The sequence below is a fragment of the Oryctolagus cuniculus genome, chromosome 7 (assembly GCF_964237555.1).
Source record: "Oryctolagus cuniculus chromosome 7, mOryCun1.1, whole genome shotgun sequence".
Lineage (NCBI taxonomy): Eukaryota > Metazoa > Chordata > Mammalia > Lagomorpha > Leporidae > Oryctolagus > Oryctolagus cuniculus.
In genome coordinates, this window is record NC_091438.1 from 77,142,614 (window position 1) to 77,159,125 (window position 16,512).

The 16,512-nt window shown below is 41.1% G+C and overlaps 1 protein-coding gene and 2 pseudogenes across 8 annotated transcripts in view; 2 read left to right on the plus strand and 1 right to left on the minus strand.

Annotated features, from left to right (window-relative positions):
- Positions 1-16,512, minus strand: part of FNBP1L (formin binding protein 1 like) — a 125,293-nt gene that overhangs the window by 52,527 nt on the left and 56,254 nt on the right. Inside the window, exon 3 of one of the 8 annotated variants that reach the window (XM_070078024.1) lies at positions 11,751-11,802. The exons of the other annotated variants lie outside the window; for them this stretch is intronic. The gene's annotated coding sequence lies outside the window, so the exon portion shown is untranslated. The remainder of the gene's footprint in view (positions 1-11,750; positions 11,803-16,512) is intronic. 8 annotated transcript variants of the gene reach the window in all.
- On the plus strand, positions 2,674-3,172 carry LOC138850304 (E3 ubiquitin-protein ligase Mdm2 pseudogene; annotated as a pseudogene).
- Positions 3,154-4,350, plus strand: LOC138850600 (E3 ubiquitin-protein ligase Mdm2-like; annotated as a pseudogene).

Genomic DNA, 16,512 nt, shown 5'->3' on the forward strand with positions numbered 1-16,512 from the left:
TGAAAATGTCCCATAGAGAGATGTAGTCACAACTGGAACTCTGAAGAAACTTCTGGGATCAAGATCTATAGAGTCAACATGCATAAAGACAATCACAAAAACAACAACAGCTACTACTTGTCAACATTTTGCTTATCTTTGCACTATGCACTTTACATATAACCTTATGCTTACATCAACTGCAATCAGGTACTGTTAGTCCTATTCTACACAACTCAAAAACATTAACTTAACTTGCATATCTAGTAACAGGTATAGCCAAAATTTACCTCAAATCTGACTCCAACACCTGAGATAATTAAAACAATGAATGTGAATGAGGCTACTCAAGGAATGTGAAATAAGGGGCTGGCACTGTACAGCAGCAGGTTAAGCCATCGCTTGGAATACCAGTATCCCATGTTGGAGTGCTGGTTTGAGTCCCGGCTACTCGGCTACCCTGATTCTAATCCAGCTTCCTGCTGAAGTGCCTGGGAAGGCAGTAAAAGGTGGCCCAAGTACTTGGATCTCTGCCACCCCCCATGGGAGAGCAAGGATGAAGTTCTTTGTTCCTGGCTTCAATCTAGCCCAGCCCTAGTTGTTGCAGTCATTTGAGGAGTGAACCTGCAGATGAAAGATACCCACCATCACCCCTGCTTTATCTTTGACACACTTTCAAATATATAAATAAATCTTTTTTTTAAAGATTTATTAATTTATTTGAAAGGCAGAGTTACAGAGACAGACAGACAGACAGACAGAGGTCTTCCATCTGCTAGTTCATTCTCCAAATGGCCTCAACAGCCGGAGCTGAGCCAATCTGAATCCAGGAACCAGGAGCTTCTCTGGTGTGATGGAATGAGGTGAAAAGGTCATATCAAGATGGCCGTTGAGGTGAAAAGTTCATGCCAAGATGGCCACTGAGGTGAAAAGGTCATGCCAAAATGGCCGCTGAGGTGAAAAGGTCATGCCAAGATGGCCACTGACAACAGAAACTGCCTGGCAACAGGCCGTGATTGGATGGCTTCAGAAACCACATGACAACAGAGGAAACCACATGACAACAGAGCCTGACAGCAGGCCACGATTGGATGGTTTCAGAAACTACCTGGCGACAAGAGCCTGACTGCCAACAGGCTGTGATTGGATGGCTTTGGAAACTGCCTGACAACAGGCTGTGATTGGTTGGGGCATAGACCGCCCCTTGACCGGATTGGCTGGTCTTGGCTATATAAGCTGTTGTACTAACTCAAAGGAGTCTACAGGCTGCTCGCCTCAGGCCTGCTTGCACCCGACACCGGGGGTCTGTGTGGTGACTCCGCGCCTCTTGCCCCCACCACACTCCTCCTCTCAGATAGGAATCCACTGCAACATCGTTGAGAAATCAACTGCAACACTCCAGATCTCCCACATGGGAGCAGGGGCCCAAGGCCTTGGACCACCCTCTGCTTCTTTCCCAGGCCACCAGCAGAGAGCTGCACTGGAAGTGAAACAGTTGGGACATGAACCAGTGCCCATATGGGATGCCAGCGCCACAGGCGGAGACTTAACCTACTACACCACAGGAACAGCCCCAACAAATAAATCTTAAGAAGCAGCAGAGCAGGCCGGCGCCGCGGCTCACTAGGCTAATCCTCCACCTTGCGGCGCCGGCACACCGGGTTCTAGTCCCGGTTGGGGCACTGGATTCTGTCCTGGTTGCCCCTCTTCCAGGCCAGCTCTCTGCTGTGGTCAGGGAGTGCAGTGGAGGATGGCCCAAGTACTTGGGACCTGCACCCCATGGGAGACCAGGAGAAGTACCTGGCTCCTGCCATCAGATCAGCGTGGTGCGCCGGCCATTAGAGGGTGAACCAACGGCAAAAGGAAGACCTTTCTCTCTGTCTCTCTCTCTCACTGTCCACTCTGCCTGTTAAAAAAAAAAAAAAAAAAAAAAAAAAAAAGGCAGCAGAGCAGCAGACTTGGTTCCTTCTGGGGCCTATTCAGCCCAGTGGCAAATGGAGCAAGAAGCTGAATCTGAAGAGCCAACTTGACCCCGCTAACCAAAGTTCTGCCAGTTTCCCAGCCAGGAACCTCCCACTCCGGATTTAGGGCATCAGTGCCCCTAGAGGCCTGGGCTCTGAGAGTAAATTGGTCACCAACACCCAGGGTGTTAAATCTCTGCACCCTGTGAAGAGAACTGGACAAGGAGCTGGATCAGCAGTGGAGAAGCAGTGTAGCTGGGACACAAACTAGTACACATATGGGATGCTGACATTGCAGGCAGCAACATTACCTACTATGCCACAATGCCAGCCGCAAGATAGATAGATAGATAGATAGATAAATAGATAATTGATAATCTTGTTAAAGATTTATTTATTTATTTAAAAGAGTTACAGAGAGGCAGAGGCAGAGGCAGAGAAGTCTTTCATCTGCTGGTTCACTCCGCAAACAGCCGCAATGGCCTGGGATCGGCCAGACTGAAACAAGGAGCCAAGAGTTTCATCTGGGTCTCCTATGTGAGTACAGGGGTCCAAGGACCTAGACCATCCTCTGCTGCTTTCCCAGGCTCATTAGCAGGGAGCTGGATCAGAAGTGGGGCATCCAGGACTCGAACCAGCACCAATGAGGGATGCCAGTGCTCCAGAAAGCAGCTTAATTCACTGCACCATAGTATGGATCCTGATATATATTTATATTTATATATCTTAATGCTGGTATATTATGACCAAATGATTATATGATAAGCAGTAACAACATATTGCATATTGTTCAAATGATCTTCTAGAACTGTCTGGAGTGCCAAGCTTCTATGTGAAAAAATACAGGAAAAATATATATTTTTACAATAATTCAGAAACTTGGTAGTAGTCATACAGCAGGAACCATCAGACATAGGCATATTTGTGAGGAAAAATGTCACCCTGAAGGAAAGAGATCAAAGAGACCTCACATAAGAGTTACAAGAATCTTTACCTTCAAATTTGATCTCTAGACCATCTACTTCATCTACAAAAAAGCCAATTATAAGAAAGTTCAGATGAATTATCAGATGAACAAAGAAAGTGCCATAAATCTGATATTTCCCTTTCCTTTAATGAAAGCCTGGCTGTATATATTAAGGGAGATACATGAAGGAAGCAGCAGTAGTGAATCAACAGAGACTCTATCAAATATGAATCTTTTTTTTTTTTTTTTTTTTTTTTTTTTTTGACAGGCAGAGTGGACAGTGAGAGAGAGAGACAGAGAGAAAGGTCTTCCTTTTGCCGTTGGTTCACCCTCCAATGGCCGCCGCGGCCGGCGCGCTGCAGCCGGCGCACCGCGCTGATCCGATGGCAGGAGCCAGGAGCCAGGTACTTATCCTGGTCTCCCATGGGGTGCAGGGCCCAAGCACTTGGGCCATCCTCCACTGCACTCCCTGGCCACAGCAGAGGGCTGGCCTGGAAGAGGGGCAACCGGGACAGAATCCGGCGCCCCGACCGGGACTAGAACCCGGTGTGCCGGCGCCGCTAGGCGGAGGATTAGCCTAGTGAGCCGCGGCGCCGGCCCAAATATGAATCTTAATAAAGGAAGTGAACATCCAGATGAACAGCAGGATCAGGATTCAGTTACACAGCAATTTAGTGTAGAAAGTGAATTGAACCTCTGGATTCAGATTACAGCATTACTGGAGAAAGACATGAACTCTCAAATGAAGACAATGAGGTCTACTGGGTGCATTAGAGGGGGGTGATACCGATTCACTTGAAGATTCTGAAACCTTCTCAGCTGATTATTGGGAGTACATTTCATACAACGAAATGTATTCTCCCTTCTACCACACTGCAACAGATGTTGGTTTCCTAAAAATGAAGGGAAAAATAAAGGGGAAATCCCAGAGAAAATCAAACTAGAAAACTCACCACAAACAAAGGAGGATTTTGTTGCTCCTGATTGTAAAAATGCATGAATAAACTACAATGAATGATTCCAAAGAATTATCTACTAAGGAAAAAGATAAAATCAAACAAGCCTCCCAGTCACAGGAAAGTGATAACTATTCTCAGCCACTAACTTTAAAAAAAATTTATTGGAAAGGCAGTGATAGAAGGTGGGGGGTTGGAAATCTCCCATCCACTGATTCACCCCCAAAATGGCCTCAACGACCATGGCTGGGCCAACCGAAGCCAGGAGTCCACAATTTCATCTGCCATGCACTTGGTCCATCCTCATCTACCTTCCCAGGTGCATTAGCAGGAAGCTGGATTAGAAGCGGAGTAGCCAGGACCTGAACCTGCACTCCAATATAGCATGCTGGCCTACAGGAGGCAGCTTAGCTTTCTGCACTACACCATGGACCCAACCATTAACTTCTAATAGCATTATTTACAGCACCCATAAAGATGTCAAAGAGTTAGGATGTGAGTGCATTTGGCCTAGTGGCTAAGACAACAGTTGGGACTTCCACATCCCCTACTGGAGTGCCTGGGTTCAAGTTCCATCCATCCTTATGATTCCAACTTCCCATTAAGTGTGCCCTGGGAGGCAGCAGGTGATGACTCAGGATGGTCCCGTTATCCATTTGAGAGACCAAGATTGAGTCCCTGGCTCCCAGCTTGTTGCTGTCATTTGGGAATAGACCAGCAGATGGGAACTCTCTGTTTCTCTCTTCCTCTCCCTCTCTCTTTCCCCACCCCCATCTCTTTGTCTCTAAAATAAATAATTTTTTAAAGAGAGGTAAGAAACATAAGAACAAGAAGAAAGTATGGAGTCTAATTATCTCCTTAATACTGTTGAACCTTGTAGATTTTCTAAGAGTAACTTAAAAATGTTTGCATCTTCCATGGCAACATAATATATTCGAAGACATGCTTTACATGTGCAAAAAAGCTAAAGAAAAGGAATAAGATCCACCAGGTATACAGACAATCAATTCACCCAGACCAAGTGGAATTTATGCCTGTTATGCAGGGATGGTTCAACATTGGCAAATCAATGTGATGCATCACATAAACAAATGAACAAAAACCATATTATTATCTCAGTGCAGAGGAAGCATTTGATAAAATACAACATTGTTTCAGGATGAAAACTCTAAGCAAATTGGGTACAGAAGAACATTCCTCAACACAATCAAGGCAATTTATGACAAACCCACGGCCAGCATCCTATTGAATGGATGAAAGTTGGAAGCATTCCCACTGAGATCAGGTACCAGATAAGGATCCCCACTCTCACCATTGCTATTCAATACAGTCCTGGAAGTTTTAGCCAGAGCCATTTGGTAAGACAAAGAAATCAAAAGGATACAAATTGGGAAGGAGAAAGTCAAACTATCCCTATTTGCAGATGACATGATTCTATATATTAGGGATCCAAAATGCTCCACTAAGAGACTATTGAAACTCATAGAAGAGTTAGGTAAAGTAGCAGGACATAAAATCAATACAGAAAAAACAACAGCCTTTGTATACAAAGACAATGCAATGATGGAGAAAAAACTTCTAAGATCAATCCCATTCATAACAGCTACAAAAAAATCAAATACCTTGGAAGAAATTTGACCGACGATGTCAAAGATCTCTATGATGATAATTACAAAACATTAAAGAAAGAAATAGAAGAAGATACAAAAAAATGGAAAGGTCTTCTTTGATCATGGACTGGAAGAATCATCAAAATGTCCAATCTTCTGAAATCAATTTACAAATTCAATGTGGTACCAATCAAAATGCAAAAGACATTCTTCCAGATCTCGAAAAAATAATGCTGAAATTCATATGGCAACACAGGAGACCTCAAATAGCTAAAGCAATCTTACACAACAAAAGCAAAGTCAAAGACATCACAATAACAGATTTCAAGACATACTACAAGCAATTATAATCCAAACAGCCTGGTACTAGTACAAAAACAGATGGACAAATGGAACAGAACAGAAACGCCAGATATCAATACAAGCATCTACAACTAACTTATATTTGACCAAGGAGCTAAAACCAATCCCTGGGGCAAGGACTATCACTTCAACAAATGGTGCTCGGAAAACTGGATTTCCACATGCAGAAGTATGAAGTAAGACCCCTACCTTACACCTTACACAAAAATCCACTCAACATGGATTAAAGATATAAATCTACAACCCGACACCATCAAATTATTAGAGAACATCGAGAAAACCCTGCCAAACACTGGCACAGGCAAAGAGTTCTTGGAAAAGACTTCAGAGGCACAGGCAAAGCCAAAAATCAACAAATGAGATTACATCAAATTGAGAAGCTTCTGTACTGCAAAAAACAAAAAACAAACAAACAAACAAAAAAAAACACTCAGGAAAGTGAAGAGGCAACCAACAGAATGGGAGGAATTATCTGCAAACTATACAACTGATAAAGGATTAATAATCAGAATATAGGATTAATAATCAGAATATATAAAGAAATCAAGAAACTCTACAACAACAAAACAAACAACCCAGTACAAAGGACTTAAAGAGGCATTTTTGAAAAGAGGAAATCCAGATGGCCAGCAGACACATGAAAAATGTTCAGGATCACTAGCTGTCAGAGAAATGCAAATCAAAACCACAATGAAGCTTCACCTCACCCCATTAGAGTGGCTTTCATATAGAAATCAACAAATGCTGACGAGGATGTGGGGGAAAAGGTACCCTAATTCACTGTTTGTGGGAATTTGAACTGGTAAAAACTTTGAACTTTGAACTTCCACTATAAAAGACAGTATGGAAATACCCAGAAATCTGCATACAGAACTATCATATGACCCAGCCATCCCACTCCTGGAAATTTACCCAAGGAAATGAAATCAAGAAAACAAAAGAGTTATCAGCATCCCCATATTTATTGCAGCTCAATTCACAATAGCTAAGACATGGAACAAACTCAAGTGCCTGTCAATCAGAGACTAAATAATGAAGTTATGGACTATGTACATTATGGAATACTACACAGTGGTAAAAAAAATGAAATCTGATCATTTGCAACAAAATGGATGAATCTGGAAAACATTATATTTAGTGAAATAAGCCAGTCCCAAAGGGACAAATACCACTATATTCTCCTTGATCTGTGAGAACTAACACAGAACCTAAAATGAAATCTGTAGTAGTGAAATTGATACCTCAAGAAGGGCTAACTTGAGCTGCACTTGTCTTGACTGACAAGCAACAGTTTTTTTTTTCATTTTCTTTCTTCATAATATTCATTGAACTCTTTACTTAACATACAGTTAATCATATGTGTATGATGTCAACTGAGGATGAATATCATTAAAAAGATCAAGAATAAGAGAGGGAAGAGGAACTATGTAACTGTAAAGCCGTGCAGTTCTGCATACATTCCTATGAACTTACTTCTAAGGGTACAGTTTAAAAACTGGCCATGGGAACCCAAGTCCCATTAGGCTGGGTGCTAAACATGCTACCTTAAGTGAGAAAGTGATCATATTAAGCGTTAAAGTGACCATATTAAGTGTTAAAGTGAACATATAGATAGGATTGTTAAAGTGATCATATAATTAGGATCAAGTGTTTGGTAATAATAGATGTAATTAAAATGGAGAGAATGTTCCAACATGGGAAGCAGTCCACACAGAAGATTCACAGAATGATAAATCGATTTAAGTTGCATTCTGACCTTCTCTCTCAGGGGAAGAGAGAACTTCCACTTTGCTTATGCCCTTGTCTAAATACTGATGGAGACTGTGGATTCAAAGGGCTCCCACAGCCTTGGCAGCTCATGTCAAGAGCCTCGGGTGATCACTGAAGTCATACATAAGAGTGTTAATTACTAACTTCCCATGCAAGACCTCTGTCCTTGGGGCTGGCGATGTGGTACAGTTAACGCCCTGGCCTGCAGTGCCAGCATCCCACATGGGCGCCGATTCAAGTCCCAGCTGCTTCACTTCTGATCCAGCTCTCTGCTATGGCCTGGGAAAACAGTAGAAGATGGCTCAAGTCCTTCGGCCTCTGCACCTACGTGGGAGACCCGGAAGAAGCTCCTGGCTTCAGATCAAATCAGCTCAGCTCTGCCATTGCGGTCATTTGTGGAGTGAACCAGTGGATGGAAGACCTCTCTCTCTCCCTCCCTCTGCCTCTCTCTGGCTCTACCTCACTATGTAACTCTTTCAAATAAAATAAATCTTTAAAAAAAAAAAAAAGACCTCTGTCCTTAATGAGTTGTGTTATAAGAATTAACTATAAAACTTGTTCTCAAAGTTTTATGTGTGTATGTGTGTGCAAATTGTTGAAATATTTACATAGTAGAGTTTGCCTTCTGTGTACAAAGTTAATTGAAAATGAATCTTAATGGAGAATGGGACTGGGAATGGGAGGGAGGAGGGGAAGGGGTGGGAGTATGGGTAGGAGGGCGGGTATGGTGGGAAAAATAACTATATTCCTAAAGTTGTACTTATGAAATCTGTATTCATTAAATAAAATGTTTCTTTGGGGGGAAAAATTCCCATAATTAAAAAGGTGAGCACTTTCTGAATGAGATTTACAAAAACCGGTAGGTATTCTTAATGTCTGTTAGGAAGGAAATGAAAAGAAATAGGACTTCTTGAAGGACTTTTTTTTTTTTTTAACCTTCATTAATGAGAAAAACAATTCCTGGGGCGGGGGGGGAAGAGTTTCTAAGGGCTGACATACTGGTACAGCAGGTTAAGCCGCCAGCTGCAATGCTGGCATCCCATTTGAGCACCAGTTCAGGCCCCAGCTGTTCCACTTTCAATACAGCTCTCTGCTAATGTGACTGGGAAATCAGCAGCAGATGGCCAGAGTGCTTGGGCCCCTGCCAACCACAAGGGAGACCCAGATGGAGTTCCTGTTTCCTGGCTTTGATCTGGCCCAACTCTGGCCATTGCAGCCATTTGAAGAATGAACCAGTAAATGAATCTCTCTCTCTCTCTCTCTCTGCCTTTCAAATAAATCAATCTTAATAAAAAAAAAAAAAAAAAAAAAAAAAAAAAACAGATGGGGCTGGTGCTGTGGCCCACTGGGTTAAAGCCATGGCCTGCAGCGCCGGCAACCCATACGTCCCGGCTGCTCCACTTCCAACCCAGTTCTCTTCTAATGCACCTGAGAAAGCAGCAGAGTATGGCCCAATTCCTTGGGCCCCTGAACCCATGTGAGAGACTCAGCTGTTACATTCATTTGGGGAGCAAACCAGCAGACAGAAGACCTCTCTCCCTGTGCCTCCTTCTCTCTCTGTAACTGCCTTTCAAATAAATAAATAAATCTTAAAAAGAAAAAAGATTTCTAAATTGTCAACCCTTTTCACCTTAAATTTATGGAAAAATGTATAAGCAGACCTAAATTTATGAAATGAATTATGAAGTATATAATTATAATAAAGTATAGATATTATAAATGAACTGCATTACAAATAAGTACTCATTTATAATTTATATTTTAGCCAAATTTCTATAATTATTACATTATAAGCATATGTATTATTAGAAAGAGTATGTTATATAGATTTTAGATAATTTATTACTGCCTGCAATAAAATTCTTTAGAAATCCAAAGATATACTAGGCATAGGTGATAGAAAAGAATTATCAACAGAGAATTAATTCTTCCTCACTGAGAGGCAATATAATGCAATACCAATAGCCCAGCCCCTGAAGCCAGATTTTAATTCAGTTAGCTCTTTGTTTGTTTGTTTGTTGTTTTTTTTTTTTTTTTGACAGGTAGAGTTAGACAATGAGAGTGAGAGACAGAGAGAAAGGTCTTCCTTCTGTTGGTTCACCCCACAAATGGCGGCTACGGTCGGAGCTATGCCAATCCGAAGCCAGGAGCCAGGTGCTTTCTCCTGGTCTCCCATGCAGGTGCAGGGGCCCAAGCACTTGGGCCATCCTCCACTGCCTTTCCGGGCCACAGCAGAGAGCTGGACTGGAAGAGGAGCAACTGGGGCTAGAACCTGGAGCCCATATGGGATGCCGGCTCTGCAGGCAGAGGATTAACCAAGTGAGCCATGGCGCCAGCCCCCAGTTAGCTCTTTCTTAACCTCTATGTGTCTCAGGTTATTAATCTGAAAAATAATACTGATACCTGGGAGCTTAGGATAATAAGATGTGTTAATTTATGGAAAGCATTCAGAGTAGTGGTGACAGCATCAAGGGCTATATTAAATGTTACAAAAGTGCTTATTCTGTGCCAGGGACTATTCTAGGAACAAGCAGTAATTGAACTGAACATACAAAAATTCTCTCCCTTTGCAGAGTTTATATTTTAGTGGAGAGATTATATTCTGGAATAAACAGGTAAAAATTATTTAGACAGTAAATAATTCTATTCAAGTACAAATATGTACTCGGGGGACTGAGCAATTACTGAAGACTGACAAGAATAAAAGTTTCCATGGGATCCAATCCTATAAATAAGAGTAATCTAAACTCCAAAATAAAGGAATAGTTCCTCTTGCTTATATCCAGATGTCACTGCTAGGCTTTACTACCTTAAGCAGTTGATCAAAAATGCAGGAGTAGCCAAGTAGTCAAGAGTTAAACAAGAGTTAAACAATGGCATGCCAAAGAAAAAAAGCAATCTCCATTTTCATAAAGTCAGTACAAAGATGGGCTCCCTGAATTCTTTTGAGAGTGACACAGAAATGACAAATTCTGATGAAGAGGTATGCAAAAGTAAAAATTAAGTAGAAAATAGAAACTGGTTACATTTGGATAATTGTGTATCTAAGCCCACCTTAAATATATTTGACAGCTCTTAGTAAACTAAAAACCTCATGACATTGATGTCCAAACTTTAATATGGCAGAAACCTGCACATTTTCAAAGATTCAACTACAGCCAGAGATCTAAATTTCTTAAATCAAAAACAGATCATTCAATTATTTATTCATTTGACTCATCTTCCCTCAACTCTAGAGGTACCACCTATTTGCCAGCCTTAGCATGGGAACACAAATACACATAATACAGTCTCTGGATAAAAGGAATTTAGAGGGGTCAGCCCTGTGGTGTAGTGGGCTAATCCTCTGTTTGTGGTGCCAGCATCCCATATGGTTTGTGTCCTGGCTGCTCTACTTCCCATCCAGCCCTCTGCTATGCCCTGGGAAAGCAGTAGAAGATGGCCCAAGTATATGGGCCCCTGCACCTGTTTGGGAGACCTGGAGGAAGCTCCTGGCTTCCGATTGACCCAGTTCCAGCCATTGGGCCATCTGAGGAGTGAACCAGCAGGTAGAAGACCTTTCTCTCTGTAACTCTACCTCTCAAGTAAATAAATACATCTTAAAAGGGGGGGGGGGGGTGCGGCGGCACAGCAAGTTAAAAGCCCTGGCCTGAAGTGCCATATGGGCACTGGTTCTAGTCCCAGCTGCTCCTCTTCTGATCCGGCTCTTTGTTATGGCCTGGGAAAGCAGTAGAAGATGGCCCAAGTCCTTGGGCCCCTGCACCCACATGGGAGACCTGGAAGAAGCTCCTGGCTCCTGACTTCGATCAGCGCAGCTCCAGCCTTTACAGCTATCTGGGGAGTGAACCAGTGGAAGACATCTCTCTGACTCTACCTCTCTCTGTAATTCTTTCAAATAAAATAAAATAAATCTTAAAAAAAAAAAAAAAGGAATTCAGAGAAATTTCTGATTTAGCTTTATCAGTAGTGTCAGCTTCCCATCTTACTGTCTGTTTCTCTTCCAGTATATCTCATTGCCACATTTGAACCAAAAATTTATAAGACAACATGGAGTTTGGGTAATATAATTTCATACAGTAATACCTCTGTGATAGAAATTAACACAAAAATCATTTTTACTAAGAAAAACAAACACGATACCTACCTCTCCTGTAAATAGGGCTTCTTTTTTTCACTTAGAAAATTTAGGTTACTCTCTGCCATACAAATACAACAATGTAAGTTTATTAATAAAGGAGGGCTGATTTTCAGTTGCTTGTCTTCACAAACAAAAAATATTTTACCAAGTGATTTAAAGTTATCACTTAGCATCAATCAAAATCGACATGACTCAGCTGTCTCCAAACGTGATTACATATTTACTATTTATTCCCATCATCAAACCAATGTCAAAACAAAAATAAGTTAAACCAGAGCTACCAAAAACGAAGAACAGAAGAATAAAGGGAGAAATCAGAAAACAATCTGGAGGTACCAAGACTAGCTGAAAAAGTTTATCTTATATTTTAAATGTAAATCTTTAACAATCCTGAATATAACATTTAAGAGACAAGTACTGCCTCACTACAAAAAGAATTAACCTCTACAGTAGCAAAACTAGAGGGAGTAACCCACAAGAATTTTTCTCATTAAAGAGGAAATAAACAAGGAAAATCTCTTTCCTTCGGACAAAACAGAAACCATAAACAGCAGGTGATAATTTAATCATTTAGTTGGTATTTAGCCAAAGCAGCAAATCTAAATATAGGGGTAAGGGAGGATTAGGTGGTTTCAAATTAAAATTCAAATTAAACTGGCTCCTCCTACTCTTCCCAGATTTGAGTACCTCAACATTATCCAGTAATACTGCCTTTACAGAAAATTACTACCATTGAGAATCAATGTTAGGATGGAAATGTGCCAAATTCCTAAAATGTGCTCTATTTCTTTTTTGTTGTTGTTGTTTTAATATTTATTTTATGTATTTGAAAGGCAGAGTTACAGACAGAAGGAGAGACAGAGAGAGAGAAAATAAAATACAGGAAAAGAAGTCTTCCATCCACTGGTTCACTCCCCAAATGGTCAAAACAGCCAAGGCTGAGCCAGACAGGAGCCAGGAGCTTCTTCTGGGTCTCCAACATGGGTGGTAGGGGTCCAATCACTTACTTAGGCCATCTTCTGCTGCTTTCCCAGGCACATTAACAGGGAACTAGATTCAAAGTAAAGCAATGGCACTCAAATCAGCGCCCACATGGGATGTGGGTGGCAGGTGGCAGCTTTACCTACTATGCCATAATGCTGACCCTTTGCATTTCTTAAAAGATGTTAATCACTGACACAGATCATTTGTACAGAAAACTCATATTCTTATAACAAAATTACATTTGTTTATATTATGTAATTTTAGGTTCTAGCTACTCTTGCTTCAATAAAATGGTGTTCACTTCCCTTTTCTGCAGGTAAGTGGAAACTATAGTGGTTATTATCATTCTCAGAACAGACAGGAACAAAAAGAAGTTCACCATTTGATGAATCCCAAAACCTTGGCCATCCAGAAAATTTTGAGGTCGGAGTTATCCTGGACAGTTAAATATTCCAATGACTTAAGTTTTATCTTACAAATTATCAACTTTTATAATTTGTGATAGGATTCTTTTTGGGAGTATCCCATCTTTGCTTAAGAACAACTGTTGACATTGGCAACGGGTGGCAGGGTGTAATGGAATGAGAAGACCATGCCAAGATGGCCGCTGGCAACAGAAACTGCCTGGCAACAGGCTCTGATTGGATGGTTTCGGAAACCACATGACGGCGGAGTCTGCCTGGCAATAGGGTGTGACTGGTTAGGGCATAGACTGCCCCTTGACCAGACTGGTTGCCTTGGCTATATAAGCTGCTGTAGCAACTGAAATAAACGAGTCTGCAGGCTGCTTGCCTCAGGCCTGCTTTCACCCAACTCCCATGGTCTGTGTGGTGACTCTGTGCCTCTTGCCCCCACCACGCTCCTCCTCCCAGAAACGAATCCACAGCAACAGCAGGAAACTGCTGTGTGAGCGTTAACATCTCGGTCTGTGGAGCAGAAGCACACTTTTGCATCCATGGACCTGGCCATAGCAAGACATCTGGCCCAGGAGCAGGGTACCACCCTGTGCGAGCGTGCTGAAATTGTGGCTGAGTTTTATTTCATTGGTTAAGTTTTTGATGAGGAAAATCAACATTAAACTTTTTTTAAAAAGATTTTATTTATTTGAAAGACAGAGTTACAGAGAGAGGTAGAGACAGAGAGAGAAGTCTTCCATCCACTGGTTCACTCCCCAGGTGGCCCCAACGGCCAGAGCTGCACCTATCCGAAGCCAGGAGCTTCTTCCAGGTCTCCCACGTGGGTGCAGGGGCCCAAGGACTTGGGCCATTCTCTACTGCTTTCCCAGGCCACAGTAGAGAGCTGAATGGAAAGAGGTACAGCCGGGACTAGAACCGGCGCCCATATGGGATGTCAGCACTTCAGGCTTTAACCCGCTGCACCACAGTGCCGGCCCCCAACATTATACTTTAATGACTGTACATAATTGTTACATTTTTGGGGTATCTGACTTGTCATAAAGTTAACATATTAACTGCACATCATGTCTAAGGAAACAGATTTCATCAGCATTGTAATGCCTGTTCTTTCAAGGCAGTAACTGTAGATAGAAAAACCCTTGATATGAAGATAAATACTTACATAAATCAGACATTTGGGTCAAGTAGCTTGACTCAGAATATAGATAAGGAGATACACATAAACATAAAATACAAGAAAAGAAGTCTAAATATTCAGATTCTTTGTTTAGATCCTGAAAGTAACTAGTAATCCCAGAGTAAAGAAAATGTTGCTTTATTGGACAGGAAAAAAAAAAAAGGAACAATTGTTTTAAATTATAAAAGTAGAGGCCAGCAGTTAAGAGACAGCTTGGAACAACTGCATCTCATATGAGAGTGTCTGGGTTCAAGGCCAAATCAGGCTCTGCTTCCAATTCCAGCATCTGCTCATGCACACAATGGGAGGCAGCAGGTGATGGCTCAAGTACTTGGCTCCCTGCCACCAAACTGGGAGGCTCAAATGAAGTTCCAGGCTCCTTGGCTTTGTCCTGACCCAGCTCTGTGTGTTGCAGGCCTATGGGAAGTGAACCAGTGGATGGGAGATCTTTCGCTGTCTCTTTCAAATAAAATAAAAATACAATTTTTAAAATAATTACAGAAGTAATATACAATCACTGAAGACTCTAAAAATTTTAAAGTATATACACAAAACTGAGCAACCTTTTTTCTGCAGGGGACTATTTGGATATTTATAACATCATTTACAGGCCATAAAAAATTATCAATTTGAAAATTAGCTTGCTATAGTTTTATTGAATTTTGAGTCCCATCTGAGGTTACCTCGGCAGGGTCAGACCAAATGATTTTGCAGGCTGTATATGGACTGCAAGCTGGAAGTTCCCACCCCTGTAAAAAGTGCGGGGTGGACACTGTGGCACAGGTTCAGCTATTGTTTGGGATGTCAATACTCATTACTGGAGTGCCTGTTTCAGACGTGACTACTTCGCTTCTGATCCAGCTCCCTGCTAGTGCACCTGGGAAGCAGCAGATGATGGCTCAAATACTCGAGTTTCTGTCACCTTTGTGGAAGAAACAGATGGAGTTCCTGGCTCCTGGCTTCAGCCTGGCCCAGTCCCAGCTGCTGTGGCTATCTGGGGGAACAAACCAGCAGATGGATGATAATCTCTGTATAGTTTGTCTCTTTGGGTTACTCTGCCTTTCAAATAAATATTTTTTGTAAGTGTATGAGGTAAAAATTTCTTATTATCTTCCCATTCCCATTCTACAGAGGTTAACTATTGTAAAAACAATTTATGGTATACCTTTCCAGACCTCTTCAGAATACATTCAAAATTTTATTATAATTCAAATAAGTAGATGCAAACCCCATTAAGCAATAAGGAAATCTTGCTAGCATTCAATTCTGCAACTTTCTATTTTGACATGGATAGAATAGCTTTTTAAATTTAAATGTGCTGTTTGTACACTTAACTCTTTTAAAGTACCTATACATAATTTGTACACTTAACTCTTTTAAAGTACATATACATAGTGTTTTTAATTATTTTATTGAAAGATACTTTTAGGTGGGAATCTTTTTTTCCTGCAATAAACAGTTTTCTGCCTACATCTTTGCATGTGTGCTTTTCCATAGAAGAGTTTATAAATGAAAATACTGGAATAAAGGACAGACACATTTTATATTCTGACATTGTCAAATTTCCTGCTTTCTTCAAAAATAATCTGATTAACTCTTTTCTTGAGGACCTAAGCTCATGCTTACCAATATGGTTATTTTCTTTCTTTGTATTTTTTTTTAAACTCTGCTTTAATACTGTGGTGATACCCTTGGGGCTACAGAAGTAAATGGCACTATTCATTTCCACAAAATCGTTTTTATACTTTTTTTAATCTTTTATTGTCTGTCAGTTTACACTGTCATCACTGTATTACTCGTAGCATTTCTTCTCCTTAATTCTGCTGGAAACCTGGAAACCAAAGAACTTAATGTGCTAAAACTGAGATCAAATTCAAAATTAAATTAAATGTTCACACGAACATACTTTGTAATTGCTACTTTAATCTCCCAGAGGCCCTTCATGCATCTAGGTTATAAAGGGGTAAGGTTCCCAGATTATACACATGGGGCTGGAGAAATATTAATATACTAACAGGCAATTTAATCCCATAAAGGTGGCATGTACCAATGCCATCTCACTAGTCCAAGTGATCAATTTCAGTTCACAATTGATCATAATGAAAGGACTAAGAGTCAAAGGGAGCACATAAACAAGTCTAGTACCTGCTAATACTAACTGATAGAATAAATAAAGGGGAGAGTGATCCAA